The sequence below is a fragment of the Herpailurus yagouaroundi genome, unplaced genomic scaffold, assembly GCF_014898765.1.
Source record: "Herpailurus yagouaroundi ecotype Mexico unplaced genomic scaffold, PumYag 141, whole genome shotgun sequence".
Classification (NCBI taxonomy): Eukaryota; Metazoa; Chordata; class Mammalia; order Carnivora; family Felidae; genus Herpailurus; species Herpailurus yagouaroundi.
Window position 1 is genome coordinate 16,377,309 of NW_024412396.1, and position 16,586 is coordinate 16,393,894.

At 38.6% G+C, this 16,586-nt stretch overlaps 1 long non-coding RNA gene across 1 annotated transcript; it reads left to right on the forward strand.

Annotated features, from left to right (window-relative positions):
* Positions 1-3,317: 3,317 nt before the first annotated feature.
* LOC121031272 (uncharacterized) lies at positions 3,318-4,988 on the forward strand. Its single transcript, XR_005790642.1, has 2 exons — positions 3,318-3,814; positions 4,796-4,988. It is a non-coding gene; the product is annotated as an uncharacterized LOC121031272 (long non-coding RNA).
* Positions 4,989-16,586: the final 11,598 nt, after the last annotated feature.

Consider the following 16,586-nt stretch of genomic DNA (forward strand, 5'->3'; position numbering starts at 1 on the left):
GGAATTTCTTAGGTAATAATGGGTGAAATAGAATTTCATGACTCTGTCTCCCCTTCTCTTTTAAGGGCCCAATCTCCCACCCTCGTCGCCCCTGCTCAGAAGCCTTTTTTTCTGACTTTTTCTACTCCCAACAGAGCTCTTCTCAGAAAAAGATTTCCTTTGATTTGTAGTTTATATCACTGACAAGACTTCAAGTGTTATCTTCCAGAAGCAAAGCTTTTTAATAAGGACATAGTGTCAGAACATCAGGCAGCAGTATCCTTGAAGTCATACCTTTGTCTAAAGGAAATATTTCTTAACAAGTGGTCCATGAGCCTTGCATCAGAATTACCCAAGAACTTAAATGTGCGTATTCTCTTTGCTCTATCTCCACTGTAGAGATTTTGATTCATTAGATCTGGGGTGAATCTCAGTGTTTCTAAAGTACACTAAAGTTTGAGAACTAAAGGTTTAAGGGTTAAAAGCATGGAGTTTGCCATCAGCAAATGTGGCGCTAATTATTAATTGTGTGATACTGTGTGAGTTAATCTTCATGGTGTGTGTTTTGCTCATTTATAACATCAGATAATAATACCTTCTTTTTAGGGGTGTTGTGGTGACCCAACATGTCAAATGCCAAATCCATCAGAAACCTTTTAGTTGTGAATGAATGAAAACCTAATTATCTCACATAACTGAAAATTCTTGAGGAAGATATGGCTTCATGGTTTACTTGATCCATAACTCAGTGGACCTTTTTTTTTCTTTTCATTTTCTTTTCTCATCTCCGACTTTGGCACGTTGACTCCATTCTCAGATAAGCTATTCCTTTGTAATTACAAGACAGCAGCAGAAACTGAAACGTGATATTTTTCCAGGTTCAAATTTCAAAGGAAAGAGAAAAAAAGGGGTTCTAAATGGACTGTTTGACATAGTTCATCTGTCGGGAGGCACCACTCCGTGTGTCTCTCACGCTCCATGTATCTTGCTGCGTATGCCAAGAATAAAGGCTCTGACCACTTTTTTCCTGGGTTATTTCTCAAGGTCGTGCTTGTAGCAAGAATCTCGAGCATTCAAGTAATGTCTCTTTTAAGAACAGGGAAGACTTGATTACTGCTTGCTATGAAGTGGTGGTTTCCCCAAGATCAGTGTTCCTTAGCTGTAACATAAACCCACTGCTGCACATCATCCAGATGGGCTCATATGGCGTCAGCTCCATGAGAATCAGAAGCAAAAGGAACTTTTTTTTTGCTTCCTGGCTGCACCATAAAGTAATAATATTCTTTGTCTCTGACCCAGAAATCTTGTGTCTTCTGCTAGCATCTATAAAACTGCAATAGACTAACTTATTAGCTTATAATTTAAGTGAAATCAAATTTCAGACTGACAGTATCGATCGATGAACCCACCAGCAGGGTCTGGGGAATATTTTGGGCTGGACCTGGGCTCTCTACTCTACTCTTGGAGTTGGGAGGGTCAACTCCACCCAGAAGTAGGAGGGACGGCAGGATGGGATTCCCCCCCCCCCAAAAAAAGTGAGATACAATTACCCAAAGTAGATAATGAAAGGTATGTTATATGGCAAACATTAAATTAAATAAGAACCATCTACAACTGCCTAGCACAGATCCAGGAACCAAAGAGATAGACAGACTGATACAGTTATCTCAATAAGTGACAGATTATATTATTATTATTAATCATTATTGGTATATCTGCAAGAGAAAGAAAATTAAAGGGATTCATGTTTTAAAATGCTTCTACTTCTGGTCATATAATTAAGTGGATGGTGTCAGATTAATTTTAAATATACAAAACTTTGCTTCATTTCTTTACTTTTTTATTTAAATTTTTTGTAATGTTTATTTATTTTTGAGAGAGAGAGAAAGAGACAGTGCAAGCAGGGGAGGGGCAGAGAGAGAGGGGGACCCAGAATCTGAAGCAGGCTCCAGGCTCTGAGCTGTCAGCCCAGAGCCCAACGTGGGGCTCGAACCCACAAACCATGAGATCATGACCTGAGCTGAAGTCTGGCGCTTAACTGACTGAGCCACCCAGGTGCCCCACTTCATTTCTTTAAATGTAAGCACATGTGAAAGTTGAGCAAAATATATTTCTATTTATATAACATATTTTTTCTATAATAAAGAATATAGTGATATTATTTATTTGGGAAACTCAAAAACATCTCACAGATATTACTGATAGATTCCAAATGACTTCAAGAGAATCAGTCACTCTGTGCATCAGATTCTGCATCTTTAAAATGAGAATAATTAGACATCATTGCAGATTAATATCAACTTAACTACATTTTTATAAGATGAATGACACTCTTTATATATATTTTTAAATAAGGTGATAGAGGCATTTTAATGTTATACACAGCTTACAGTTAAACATACTGAAAATGGCATTGAGATTAGAAACATAAATGAATGAAGCATGAAGTAATGTACAAAGATTTGGTTGAGCCAGCTCCGAAGCTACATTTTATCATCAGCAATTGGGGAGAAGTTTGCTTTAAATACAGCTTTGAGTAATAGAAATAAGATAGTGCACCACAGCCAAGATGGGTACGAATGATTAGTAAAATAATATCCAAACAAATTTCCTTCTATTTTAGTGGGGCTCACAAAAACATTTGTGCCACATATTCGGGGCCTGAGACCATTGTGAAGATAACCAACTCCCATGAATTAGAATGACAGTTTCAGTTCCCCTCAGATTTCATAGCAGTTTTATAAAACTGTCAGTAACCAGAGTTTAAAATATAGCAGCAGGGCCGGCAGGGAAGGAGAGAGAAGTAACATGTATTCAGTACCCGCTTTGTAAGTGACACATTTGCTAAGTGCTTTATATGTCATCTTATTTGGTCTTCCCCAAGATCCCCATGAACAAGAAATCTTTATTTCTCTTCCAAGCAAGGGGGAAGGGGGAAGGAGGGAGGGAGAGAGAGAAAGAGAAAGAAAGAAAGAGAAAGAGAGAGAGAGAGAAATTGTCCAGCATGTTAAAACTGGTAGTTGGAAGAATCAGTACTAAAAATCAAACCTATTGACTCCAAGAACCATCGTCCTTCTATCATATCAGCTAAAGTACTTTTATTTATTTATTTTTTTAATTTTTTTTTCAACGTTTTTTATTTATTTTTGGGACAGAGAGAGACAGAGCATGAACGGGGGAGGGGCAGAGAGAGAGGGAGACACAGAATCGGAAACAGGCTCCAGGCTCTGAGCCATCAGCCCAGAGCCTGACGCGGGGCTCGAACTCACGGACCGTGAGATCGTGACCTGGCTGAAGTCAGACGCTTAACCGACTGCGCCACCCAGGCGCCCCTAAAGTACTTTTAAATGACACACAGAGTCCATTCCATAAACTACATAGAAATGGGAAAAGTTCGACTATTGCCTCAAGTTTTACAAATCACAGTGACCAAAACCAAAACGTCAAAATGTACCATCCTACTAGTGGCCTATACCTAAAGGAGAATAATCAAATAGATTATTGGCAAATACTAAAGAAGCTATATAGTATTTTCCACAGAGACAATTCGATTGCCCATGAAAAACACGTTTCATCTCTAAGCCAAATGTACCCGTGTCAAGAACTCCACTGAGTACATCTAAGGCCTCCCCATACATGCTCTTCCTCTAAAGAGGGAGATGTAACAGTGGTTAAGTAGGTGATGTCAGGAATCAGAATGCCTGGTTAAGAATCCTGGCTTTGAAAACCACAGGCTATGTCACTATGGGCCGGTTATCCACTTACGCATCATGCTTCTTAACTGAAAAATGAGACTAAAAATAATTTCTTTTCCATAATGTTAGCAAAGTGACATGTAAGTCCTTTTGGTATATTTTAGACACTTTAATAATCCTTTTCATTAACATAACTATCGGAGATAGCAATAGTTCAAGAACACTGAAAAGCAGAAACAGTTTTCTTTTCACTTATGGAGATATAGTAAATATGCTCCAATTATTAAAAATTGAATAATTAAGAAATATTAAAGTAATCATTAGATACTACAATTTTAATGGCCAGAATAGGACAAAACTCTGGAGTTCATAAATGCAAAATTCTAGATGAGTAACATTAATTCAGTACTATAAACTACTGTAAACAGCTTTGGACATTAGTAACAAGTTGAGATCTTTTTTCCTCCCTACTTTAAATTTTTTTAACATTTATTTATTTTTGAGAGAGAGAGATAGAGCATGAGCCGGGGAGTGGAAGAGAGAGGGTGGGGGGTGGGACACAGAATCCAAAGCAGGCTCCAGGCTCTGAGCTGTCAGCACAGAGCCCAATGCGGGGCTCAAACTCATAAGCCACGAATGAGATCATAACCTGAGCTGAAGTTGGACGCTTAACCGACTGAGCCACCCAGGCGTCCCTTTCCTCTCTACTTTAAGCTAGTAAGGTGTTATGCTGTAACAATAGTGTAAAGTAATTGAAAAGCATTAAACTAATTTTTTAAAATCTGGCATTCTTCCCAGTTAACAGGTCATATCATTTATCAGGATAATAATTAAATAGAATCCACGGAATTATTTATGTGAATAGAGTCTAGTTAAGAAAAGATGAGGAACTAAAAAAAAAAATTCTTCCCACAGATTGAAAGCTGTTATTAGAAAATTATAAAACAACTTATTTTCTTATAAATTCTTTTTGTAAGTTGTCTCATTGAATCTCTGAGCAGAAGGAGTAGCGGACCAAACAAAGAGGTAAATATGCAAAGCACAGCTTCAAACAGCTGTGGACACTTTAAAGCTGGGGTCTGCCGAGTACTTCTTTGAAATGAGTACTGTCTCACCTGCAGCTGCATCTCTCGTCTCATTTGCAAACCAAGGATGGATCTGTAAGAATGAAATTGATGACTGCGTTGATTCCCCCGAGAGTTCATCCTTTTCCTGTGGCAAATCTTTTCCCAAAGTGAGAATCTCTAGAATCATCACGACCAATACCCAGTTACATCCCATTTCGAAATGAAATAAAACTGACTCCACTCTAAATTGAGTATATCTTCAAATTTTCTTACCATTTTTCTGACAAAAACACAGAGGAGATGAAGGGCAAGCTAAGTGATGGGTTCTTGCAAAGATGGTGAGCGGCAATGAGCAGGATGGAAGGTCAACCAAGATTTGCTTGGAGAAGACCCAGTTCATGCTCTCTCTTCCTGAAGCACAGATGGCAGGAACCTGATTTCCCAGTTGTTTTCCACAAATCTAAAATTTCCTAAGGGCCATTTATTTTTGATTTCTCAGTGCCTAGCCCACTATCTGAAAGGTAGCAGTACCCAGTAGCTAGGAGCAGGAACTGAGGAGCTCAGTGACTTAATAGCTCCCTGACCTCAGGTAAATAACTTCATATCTTCACCTTAGCTTTAATTTCCTCATCTATAAAGTGGGGGAAATGCTAGTACCTACATCATAGGGTTGTTATGAAGGTTAAATCGATTAATATTTGTAAAGCATTTAAAACAATACTTGACACACGATGAGTTTTCTAAGCATTCAGCAAAATATCATTACATTAAATTGATGGACTTATTAGGACCAGGCAAAGTTTTTAAATCACTGATTTTGGTATTGGGGCCATTGCTTAGCTCTTAAGTCTCTCTCTCTCTCTCTGTCTGCTGTCTTCTGGAATCTTCCCCACATGAGCATCTCACTCTCACATGTCAACTAATTTTTCTAAAGTATAAGCAATTAATGACTTAAATTATGAATCCCTTAATCATAGGTGTGTTGGCTTTTTTAAAAAAATTATTTAACCTTTAATGTTTATTTATTCCTGAGAGAGAGAGAGAGTAGGGGAGGAACAGAGAGAGAGGAGACACGGAATCTGAAGCAGGCTCCAGGCTCTGAGTTGCCAGAGCTCGGTGTGGGGCTCAAACTCATAGACTGAGAGATCATGACCTGAGTCAAAGTTGGATGCTTAACCCACTGAGCCACCCAGGTGCCCCCAGTGTGTTGGCATTTCAATGAGAGAGAAGAACATGGTTCCCTAACCCGGCTGTACATCACACACATCTGGGAAGTCTTTTAAAAACATAGATTCCTAATGCCCAGTTTAAGAACTCTCGAAAATAAAGCCCAAGCATCATTTGGAAATAAGGTTTCCACAGGATGCTACCACAGATGGTTTCACTAACTCGTATTTGGGGAGCCTCCACCACAAATTCAAAAGACTTCACAAAGGAAAGTACTCCATTTCTAGGGAGGAATTTTGGGTGTGATTAGTCTACAGTAGTAGAGGTGGCATTTTGTTTTTGTTTTTCTTCAGTCTGGCATCTTTTTCAGCCCTTCAAATTTCACGACACCATCATCAGAATTGCCTGGAACCCCAATAGCTCTGCAGAGGCCTTCTGTAAACCTCCCAAGTACAAGGGTGTTGTTGCCAACCCCTCTTTTACTGGTATCATTTTCAAGAACAATGGAAAATATTCACTCTGATATTCTTCCTCTTTGATATTCTTCCTGCAGATCCTTCTCTTCAGGGGAACCAGACTTTGTACATACATAAGTGTCTGTAGACTTCCTTTCTATATCCTTCACTGCTCTTTAGGGTCTTGGTTCATGCTCCATCAATTACTCAAATTAAACAAGAGTATATGACATGCTTAACCTTTTTAAAAAAAAAAGTTTTTAACGTTTATTTATTATTGAGAGACAGAGAGACAGGGCATGAGCATGAGCAGGGGAGGGGTAGAGAGAGGGGGAGACAGAGAATCAGAAGCAGGCTCCAGGCTCTGAGCTCTCAGCACAGAGCCTGATGCGGGGGTCAAACCCACGATCTGTGAGATCATGACCCTAGCCGAAGTCAGTCACCCAACCAACTGAGCCACCCAGGGGCCCCATGACATGCTTAACCTTAACCTCTTACTCTGCATCTTTTTCTACTTAGCTCCTGTGATTAGCATATCAATTTAAAAGTCACATTTACAAAGCGCTTTGAGATCACTGAGCAAAAGCAGACTTTGTTTCTTGGAAATGTTAGTTCATTAGCCATTATAAGGAATGGAGACTATGCCGAGGTCTGAAGAAATGGTGACCGTGAGCAGTGGGGATGGTGGGGATGACACTGACTGCTATTATCTCCGTCACCCTTATTATGACCTCCTTGCTGTGCAGCGGTAGTCGAAGCAGCTTCAAAGGAGTGGGTTATTAGCGTTCAGATGAGCAAACATAGGAATCCTAGGGTCTCACTGGATATTTAAGGCCATGATAAAAAGAATGAAATGGAGGACTAATGACTTGGAAAAAAAAATCAAATGACAGATATGACTCTAAAGGGAGAGTGTAGGGTCTAACATTTGCTACATCAGAACAGTATTTAGCCTGGGTATAAAAGTATGGTAGCTCAGTATCCAAGAATAATTCAAATAAATGTAGTGTTTCATCTGTTTCCCATAAGTGGCATAAAACTAGAAAAATAAACATTGGCCAATAATATGAAAGACAACATGTTTTGCAAAGAATTCTCTAGGAATAGGAAAACTTAAAATTTTTGTCAAAAGTATTAGAGAAAGAAAAAAACCAATGCTTAAAAAGGCCAATTTCATTTAATTTCTTTTTCATAGTCTTCAGTAAAATATAAGAAAAATTTTAGTACTGAGGATAATTTATTTAACAAAAGTCACACCTGTTTACTCCCATTTACTGTCATATTTGATCACCACCTGAAGGTTGAAGGTTAGTTTTGAATTGGAAAACATATTTTAATAGTTTGTCTGGTAAGATAAAACCCCCCCAAAAATTCTCTAAAATAAAAGATTTGTGATAACACAACCCTGTAAATAGCCTACTTCTATTTCTTTGTTTCAATCATTTGCCCCCCCCCCAATGATTTATTTCTTTTACAAAAATGACAAATTTCAGATAGCAAGTTTGCAGTTGTGGACTCTTAAAATATCTTACTTGAAAAGATTATATTCATATTATTGCCTCGCTGGAGTAATGCCTTATGTGTGGATTAACGTCCCTAGACAAGTAACATTGGATAGTAATACTTTGCACAACTGAAAGGTTATGAGAAAAAGTTCCTTAAAAATGTGTTTTTCTTTTCCCTGGGATTTGCCTTTTTATGAATCCAGAGTGAGTCATCATTCATATTGGCCAGGAAAGCCCAGTATTTGTTTTTGGGGTAAAATTTCATTTGCCCTGTTATAGTATAAACAAATAATCTCACAGCCAACAATTTTTTCGGCATGAAAATCAAAAGAGGTTGAGAAATGTACATTTGTTTTACATACTGAGGGGAGATATTTGGCAGCACCTAGTATTGTTATATTTATGAAACAAATTATAGAATCTCATTTTTACAAAGGCACATGAGTCTTTAGGTTACCATAAAAAAAGTGCTCTAAATTTCATGAATTATGTAACTAATGATTGACAGATTTTTTTTTAGTTGATTTACTCTTTAGTTGAAAAATTACTAAAGTAAAATGTTACCCAAGTTTTTGAGATTCCTGTTTCCAGAATTTATTTTCCACTTCAGTATCCAGAATTTAAAAAATAATCAAAATTGTAAATAAAATATTATCATAACTTATTGAAAGAAAACAAATAATGATGTCTTTGTATGAAACAATGCCATAGAAAATAATCTAGGATTGTATTTAAATAAATTTTAATATATTTAAGTTTAAATCTTACTATTTAAATTTTAATCTGAGGTACACAAAACCATCCTTGTGGTATATTTGTCTATGATTTGATTAGAAGCCCTCCCCCCACTTTTTAAAATTAACTACTGTCACTGCCTTTGAAGGAGCTTTTCTTTCTTTTTTTTTTCAACATTTATTTATTTTCAAGAGAAAGAGAGAGAGTATGAGCAGGGGAGGAGCACAGAGAGAGAGAGACATAGGATCTGAAGCAGGCTCCAGGCTCCGAGCTGTCAGAACAGAGCCCGATGTGGGGCTCAAAAACCCACGAACGGTGAGATCATGACCTGAGCCGAAGTTGGATGCTTAACCCACTGAGCCACCCAAGCACCCCTGAGCTTTTCTTTTTTTAAGAGTGGGTCTTGACCTATAAGGGATTAGTATTAAACTTCCTAGGTTAGTATTTGAAAACAGAAATTAAAGTAAATGCAGTGGTTTCTAAAACTTTATTGAATTCTAGGCCTTCTTTGAGTTTAAAAGAAAACCAATCTTATTTTGTGGATAGGGGGAGAAATTTTCATCTCTATGGCATCAAATGTTTCGATAAACATGGAAATGGAATGAAGGTACAATTGTTACTGAAAAAATAATAGTTGTCACTGTGCAAATCAATGTTAATTTTCTAATTCACACAAGAAATATTTTTAATTGCTTACAACCTTGAACAAGACAGATGTGTTCCCTACTTTCATGGAATTCGTATTTTAATGGGGTGAGACAGACAATAAACAAATACCTATAAATATATTAAAAGTTATAGTGAAGATAAAAAACTTTTTCTGGGTAACTAAAATTGAGTTGCTAGAAAATGCCCTTCCAAGGGGGAGCTATTTAAGGTGAGACTTGAATGACATGTAGGATATTATTATAGAAAGACTGAGGGAAAGGGAATTCCCAGCTGAGGACCTAATATGGAAATGATGTATTTCAGAAACCAACTGAAGATTGAGCAGAAAAGGATGATCAAGAAAGAAGTGGCCAGTGAGGAAAGAGGAAATCAAGAGAGGAAATTGTTTCTATAAAGGGAAGTGGTCACTTGTGCCAAATGCTCATGAGAAATCCAGTAAGATAAATGTGATAGAATGTAGGTGGTTGTTGACTTAATGTAGCACAGTTTCAGAGGAATAGGGGCAAAGGCCAATTGGAATGGACTGAGAGAAGAAAGGAATGAAGAGGAAATGGAGATAGTAACTATAGTCAACAATTTTGAAAAGTTTTTCTTCAAAAGGAGAAAATATAGCAGGAGGTAGAGGAAGAAACCAGGAGAACGTGTTTATACTAGTGGGAATAAGTAAGTTCAGAGGGATAAACTGAGGAAAAGAAGGAGTATTTCAGGAAGAGAGTTCTACGGTAGGAAAGGCATGGGCTGGAGAGCATGCACCCAAGTGTTGGCTTTGGCAGAAGCATGTTCATCTCTTACAATGGAAGGTGTGAGAAAACTGGTGCACAGGAAGTGGTTTGCAACTTGGAATGCAGATTGGCAGCATAAGGAGATATGAAAATTATGGCATAGTCTGATTTTGGAGAGTGGGAAACCAGCACAGATTAAGATGTGTGCAATATTGACTACCCAGTAGGGATTTGTGGTCTTGAGTTTAAATTGGAATCAGTCAGCAGGAAGTGAGTGATTTTCTCCAGACTTGTTCAGCTGCCAATGTGAAAAAAAGAAATAGTGTGGGGACCCTGGGTAGTTCAGTTGATTAAGCCTTCGACTCTTGATTTTGGCTCAAGTCATGATCTCACTGGTCGTGGGATTGAGCTCCTCATCAGCCTTTGTGCTGACAGTGTGGAGCCTGCTTGGGATTCTCTCTCTCCCTCTGCCCCTCCCCCACTCTCATGCATATTCTCTCTCTCTCTCTCTCTCTCTCTCTCAAAAACAAATAAACAGTTTAAAAAAAGAGATAGTGGGATAACTAGAGCTAGACTTTTTTGAGGAAAAGTAAGAAAAAAGGAGCATCATAGTTACATTTTTTAAAGTACATAGATATAATGTGATAACATGAAATATCAGCTCTATAAGGAATAAAAGAATACAGAATAAAGAGAGATCATGAAGAATGGACAAGAATAAAGATTGATGATTCAGAGAACCAGCTTGAGTGGGAATGTGAGAATGATGGGCAGTGAGGTTAAAGAACTGCATACAGAAAATTGGAGGAAGAGCACAGTTGTCAGTGATAATTAGGTCAAGGATATACCTGTGGGAGAGGCCAGCTATTGTAAGATGGGAAGAAGATGCTGGAGATGAAGGTCAAGGAACTGTGAAGCCATGTGAGGGATGAGTTTTTCACAAGGATATTGAAGTCACCAACACAGATGATAGATACAGGAGTAGAGACGACAGAGATTCACATACTGAAGTCTTCTATGAACGGAGGACCAGGAAGTTAGTGGATGCCAACTACAGAGAAAGTGAGCACTGAGTACTGTATAGAATTGTTGAGTCATTGTAATGTGCACCTAAAGTGAATATAACACCGTATGTTAATTATTCCCCAGTTAGAAAGGCGGTATAGTCTGATATGAACTGCTAAGACGTTTGAAAATTTCAAGGATGGAGAAGTTACACAGAAGCATAAAGAGAACAGAGGCATCAAATTTACTATCAGGCCTCAAGGGTTATCTGTGTTAATGTCCAAATCACAATTAAATACGCGGTGTTATGTGGACAACACAATATGTGTTTCATAGATGGTTTTAGCTAGAAATGGACATGATTTATTGGAGTTTAACCCTCTTGTTTCATTTTTATTCTATTACATAAAGATATTTAACCTCACCCACATTGCTCTAGAGAATAACTATTATACATAAAATATTTGAAATTATAATACATTCAACTCCATTATTCACCTTAAGATTTTGTGTGAAATAAACTTTGACATCTTTGCACTGGAGCAGGGGGTGGATATCATGACTTGTGATATCCACTAGACTTGTGGAATTGTGATATTATGACTAGAAAATATAGGACTAGGAAGAAGCCAGTTCTCATAGGTAATAAAATTGCAAGCTTACATTTTCCTTCTCCCTCTCCAACTGCAAATATAACAATTTAACACTAAAGAACAAAGCTTCCTTTTGGCCACGTGAAGCTAATAATACAAAATAATCAGCATATCTGGGATACAATTTACAGGAACAACTTATAATATACACTTCTTCCAGTTCTTTTGACAAATGTATTGTTCTGTTGACACCCTATGATAGATCTATTTCTGTCTTTTTTTTTTTAATATATAATGTATCTCACAAGAAGGATAAGCAGCAAACATATTATACAACACAACTGTTTGTTTTCTCATTTCGCGTTCATGATTACTTGAGTCACGAATGACATATGATCCAAACTAGTAACATATGTCTGTGTCTGACAGAGGACATTTTTCATCTTTCCAGTCTGGGTTACATCTTCAGCAGCCAGTGTTGTGAATCTAAGTGAAGTGAAACAAGTTTCTCAGTTTCACTTCTCAGGTATGACATACTTCAGTGTTTCATGGAACCAGAAATAAAAGAAAAAGTTTTGCCTATTTTAAAAATTTCTCTTAATCATGGCAGTCTTTAGCTTACTTCCAGATTCTATAAACTTGGCTAAATCATTTTAATGTGGTGTTTCTTCTTTGGATCAGAAGCTGGTTACCTGGCCCACCTTTCCTGTCCTTTCCCTCACCCCTTTCCTCTGCACACCTTTGATCCTTCTGAATCACAGAAATATGGGAGCAATTCCTGTCCACCAAGTGATTGTTCATATCTTCATACCTTTCCTGATGCTCGGGATGCTCTCAGCGTCTTCAGCCACTTGGAACATTTCCACACATCTTTCCATATTCAGGTGAAGCATCACCTTCTTTATTAAGCTTTTCCAGTTTACCCTATTCACCCCTGTCACAGCTGGTTATTCCCTCTCCTTTCTTTCTATGTGCATTTGAACATATATCAGTTATTGTTTGGGTGGGCATATAATGTATTGTCCAAACCAGGGCACTTTTGAGAGTTATAGGGGTGCATTGTTAATAATTACACTGGGACATCAGGAATAGATTATGACTGTCCTGGCTAACCATGGCATATGGCTACTCTAATTACCGCACTTACGGCATTGTGTTGTGGAACCGTCCTCCTCCTGCAGTGAAACTGTGAGGGCAAGCCTATTTTGTACCTCATGCAAAGGCTAGTGGTATTTAAATGCTTGGTGGATACCTACTGCTTTACTATTACCTTTCTTCTAGTAAAAATGTCTTTAGGCAATTACTGTGCCCCATTCTTTGGATGTTACAAATTCTCATCCATGTCATTTGGATGGAGCTGAATCCACCCCCACTTTGCCCCTACTTTTCCTCTCTATGTGGGTAGAGACATGACTCAGCTTCCTTTGGTCAAAACAACACAAGTCACAGGCTTGTGACCGGTTCAGATCTTACCCTGATCACGGAATTATTGCCAATTTGGGATTTTTTTCAAACCAGGAGAAGCAGCAGCTCAGTTTCCACTTTGGTTGCTACACTGTAAGCCTGGAACTGCCAAGAGACCCCTCACCTCCAAGAAGAGCTACTCATGAGAATGAAGTAAACATTGAAGAAAACAAAACCAAGACTTCAGTCTTCCAAGAAACCACTGGAGCTTTTTTCTCCAGTGTTGCCTCATGCTAGATTGTTTTACCTTACATTTTTGAGTTATATGAGCCCATAAATCCCCTTTTGGCTGAAGTCAATTTGAGCTGTGTTTCTATCTTTTGCAGAAAAGTAGTTTTGTTGTTTGTCCCGTTGAGGCCCGGGCTATAGGAGGCCCTCAGTGAGTGGCAGTTGGTTGGGTTGGCCAGGGTGGGTAGGAGGCTCCTGGTGGCCAGTCTCAGGACTGTGAATGACTGCCGGTAACTCTCCCCCCCTGCAGCTCCCTTGCTCCATCACCAAGTTCCTGGGTCTGTTAGGAGTGCTCTACCTTAGCGGTGCTTCCTTCAGGGACAGCTACTGGAGCAGTCACTACAGGCTCTCATTCTTGTTTGTTTCTTTTTCTATTTTATAGGGACTTTTGCCATGGGTGACTTGATAGTAATTTGAGGACAGCTGGTGAAGTAAAAGGAGGTATTGTTTCCAGCTACTGCTTATAAAAGTAACCAGAAGTTTGAAAATACTCTCAAGATGAAAACCATCTACCCCTAACCATTCTTCCATCCCTTCTTTTACCAAGACAAAGGGGCTGTTCCAAGCACATAACACACTTTTGACTGCCAGTTTGGTCTTACTTGCCCCATCAACACTGCTGTCACGTGTCCCCTAAGAAGACTTGGATAAACAGGTCTAGAAAAAAATATTTTAGGGATCCCAGATATCCAGAAACATTTTAGTGGGGGGGGGCATAGATATGGTCATAATCATTATATAAACAAGCCCTTGACCTTGCCCAAGATGAAAACTCACCAGTGATACCCCACATTGCTTAGCACCGCGGTGAACACAAATTAGTTTACTTAGTAGTGGGTCAGTTCATTCTGTATACTGGGGGAAATGAACTTGAGCAGAGCTACCGGACAAAATTTAGACTGCAGAATCCAGATTTTAAATGTATCTTTCTGAGAGCTGGAAGCGAGTGGAGCATAAGGAAAGCCATTTTGATGAAACAAGTACAAATATCTATTTGGAATAAATTGTATTTGGGGGATTGTTGGATAAAAATTCACTTCTATTCCTCTAAACTAAGCAGTAAATAGTGTTAACGTTAATATATAAAATGACAGGTTAATGTCATCCCACCCAACTATCAGATATTTACCAACTTGGTTCTAATGACTCATGTAAGCATCCAGAGCTCTTACCAATGATGACTGCGACACAGGAACTCTGGGAACTACATTCACAAAAACTACATTCCAGAGGCCCAAAGGATGCTTTTTCCCTTTTCCTCTAAGGCTTTGCCTACGTGGCTTATATTATGTCATGGGAATATTGATCCTCTATGCCTCAAATCTCTTCTGCACACTGCCAAGTAATTTTTTTTTAGCATCACAAATTAGATCATATCTTTTCTTAACTTAAAACTCTTAACTGAATTTTTCATTCACTTAAAATAAAAGCCAAACTCCCCCGCATAGTCCATAATGCCCTGTCTGCCTGGTGCTTCTATATTCAACTTGTATCATTCATATCCTTACTCACTAAACTCCAGCCAGAGCCTTCTTCTAAAGTCTCAAAAGTGCTATGTTCATTTCAGCCTCAGGACCTTTGCACATGCTATCCCCTCTGCCTGGAAGGTTGTTCCTTCTCTCTCCCTACAACTATATCTTCCACTTTTTATTGCTTTAAAGCCTTTGGTAATTGCACATCGTGCTTATTTATTTACTGTCTCTCCTTACTGGAGGGTAAGCTTTAGGAAGGCAGCTGGACAACTGATCTGCTTTATTTATCACTCTGTTCACCAGCATATAAGAGGTGCTTAATATATATATTCCTTGAAATATGATAGCATAAACACACTGATGGCACAGAGTTTGTATATCAGTTAGCTCAGGAACACCTTCCCATTCTGAGTGACCATTAAGTGACCCCCTGGAAACACAACCCTCTCTTCACCAGTCCTGGGTATAGACTTGCCCCCAAAGAGGCTTTTTAAAATCATAAATATTATAGCTAAAAGGTATATTGGAGATACTAGTTTACAGATAGGAAATTTTAAGTTGTATAAAGTTGAAGTAACTTACCTCAGGAGGGATGGCTTCTCCACTCCTCTAGGGTCCCTGATGAGGGAATTTTCCTGAAACACTCTTGGCTTCTTCCCCGTTGAAGGTTAGAGTGAGTTGGATGATTATGAATTAGGGAGAGAAACGAGGTGTGCAGTTTCAGGCCCTCAAGCTCTCTCTCTAAGAGATCTGTCACAGGACACACGCATTCTGCAGTGCTCCTTGTCCTGGGTTTTCAGACACAGGCTCCACCCTACAGGGGGCCTGCAGTTATCTGGTTATGCTTCTGACTGAGGATAGTGGGATAGGGTTGTCTAATTCTGGGTTCAGTGTATGCACGGCCAAGGTGTCTGCACATTTAAACTCTGTTCTCAAATCTCTCTTTTATTAGTTTAAAAGGAAATAATTTTCTAATTCCTCTGCCTGTTTTCACTGGCTCATATCTGGGTGAGCTTAGCCCCTTTGTGTCTCAACACCAAAGCTCTGGAGTTGGTCACTGTTGAAGTTAAGGACTAGAATTCAAATCTTCCCAAGCTCCAACTCTGATTTCTAATGTGTAGTGCACATACCTCAGCCAGTTCCAGTTCAGCTGCCCCTGAATGGTCTTCTGCTACCCTCAGTAGTCCCCTGACCCACACTAGAGGGTCTTGTCCTCCAATCTGTGCATTCCCCATGCTGATTTTGGTTACAGACACACTTAGAATGATTTCACCATGAACATGTTTTGAGGCTAATGAAATAAACATTTATGAAACCAACTTAATAAGAAAATTGGGTAGGGGTGCCTGGGTGGCTCAATCGGTTAAGCCTCCGACTTTGGCTCAGGTCATGATCTCCTGGTTTGTGAGTTCAAGCCCTGCATAGGTCTCTGTGCTGACAGCTTGAAGCCTGGAGCCTCCTTCTGATTCTGTGTCTCCTTATCTCTCTGCTCCTCCCCTGTTCATGCTCTGTCTCTCTCTCTCTAAAAAATAAGTAAACATTAAAAAAATTAAATGTAAAAAAGAAAATTGGGTAATAATCAGATTAATGAGGTAAACATAAATACATCATTATGAGTTATGTTATAAATACATATTTTATTATCAACATATTTATTTTTACTTTTCCTTCAATGATTTTGTCACTTGTTTAATTTTTTGTTTTATTTAGTATTGTTTCCTGTGGCCTCTTTAAAGCTATCATTTCACTCAGACATTTATCTGGATACGAGATCAGGATATTAACCCTCTTTTGGCGGATGCATGTTTCAGTTAATCGTGCCTAAGAAGA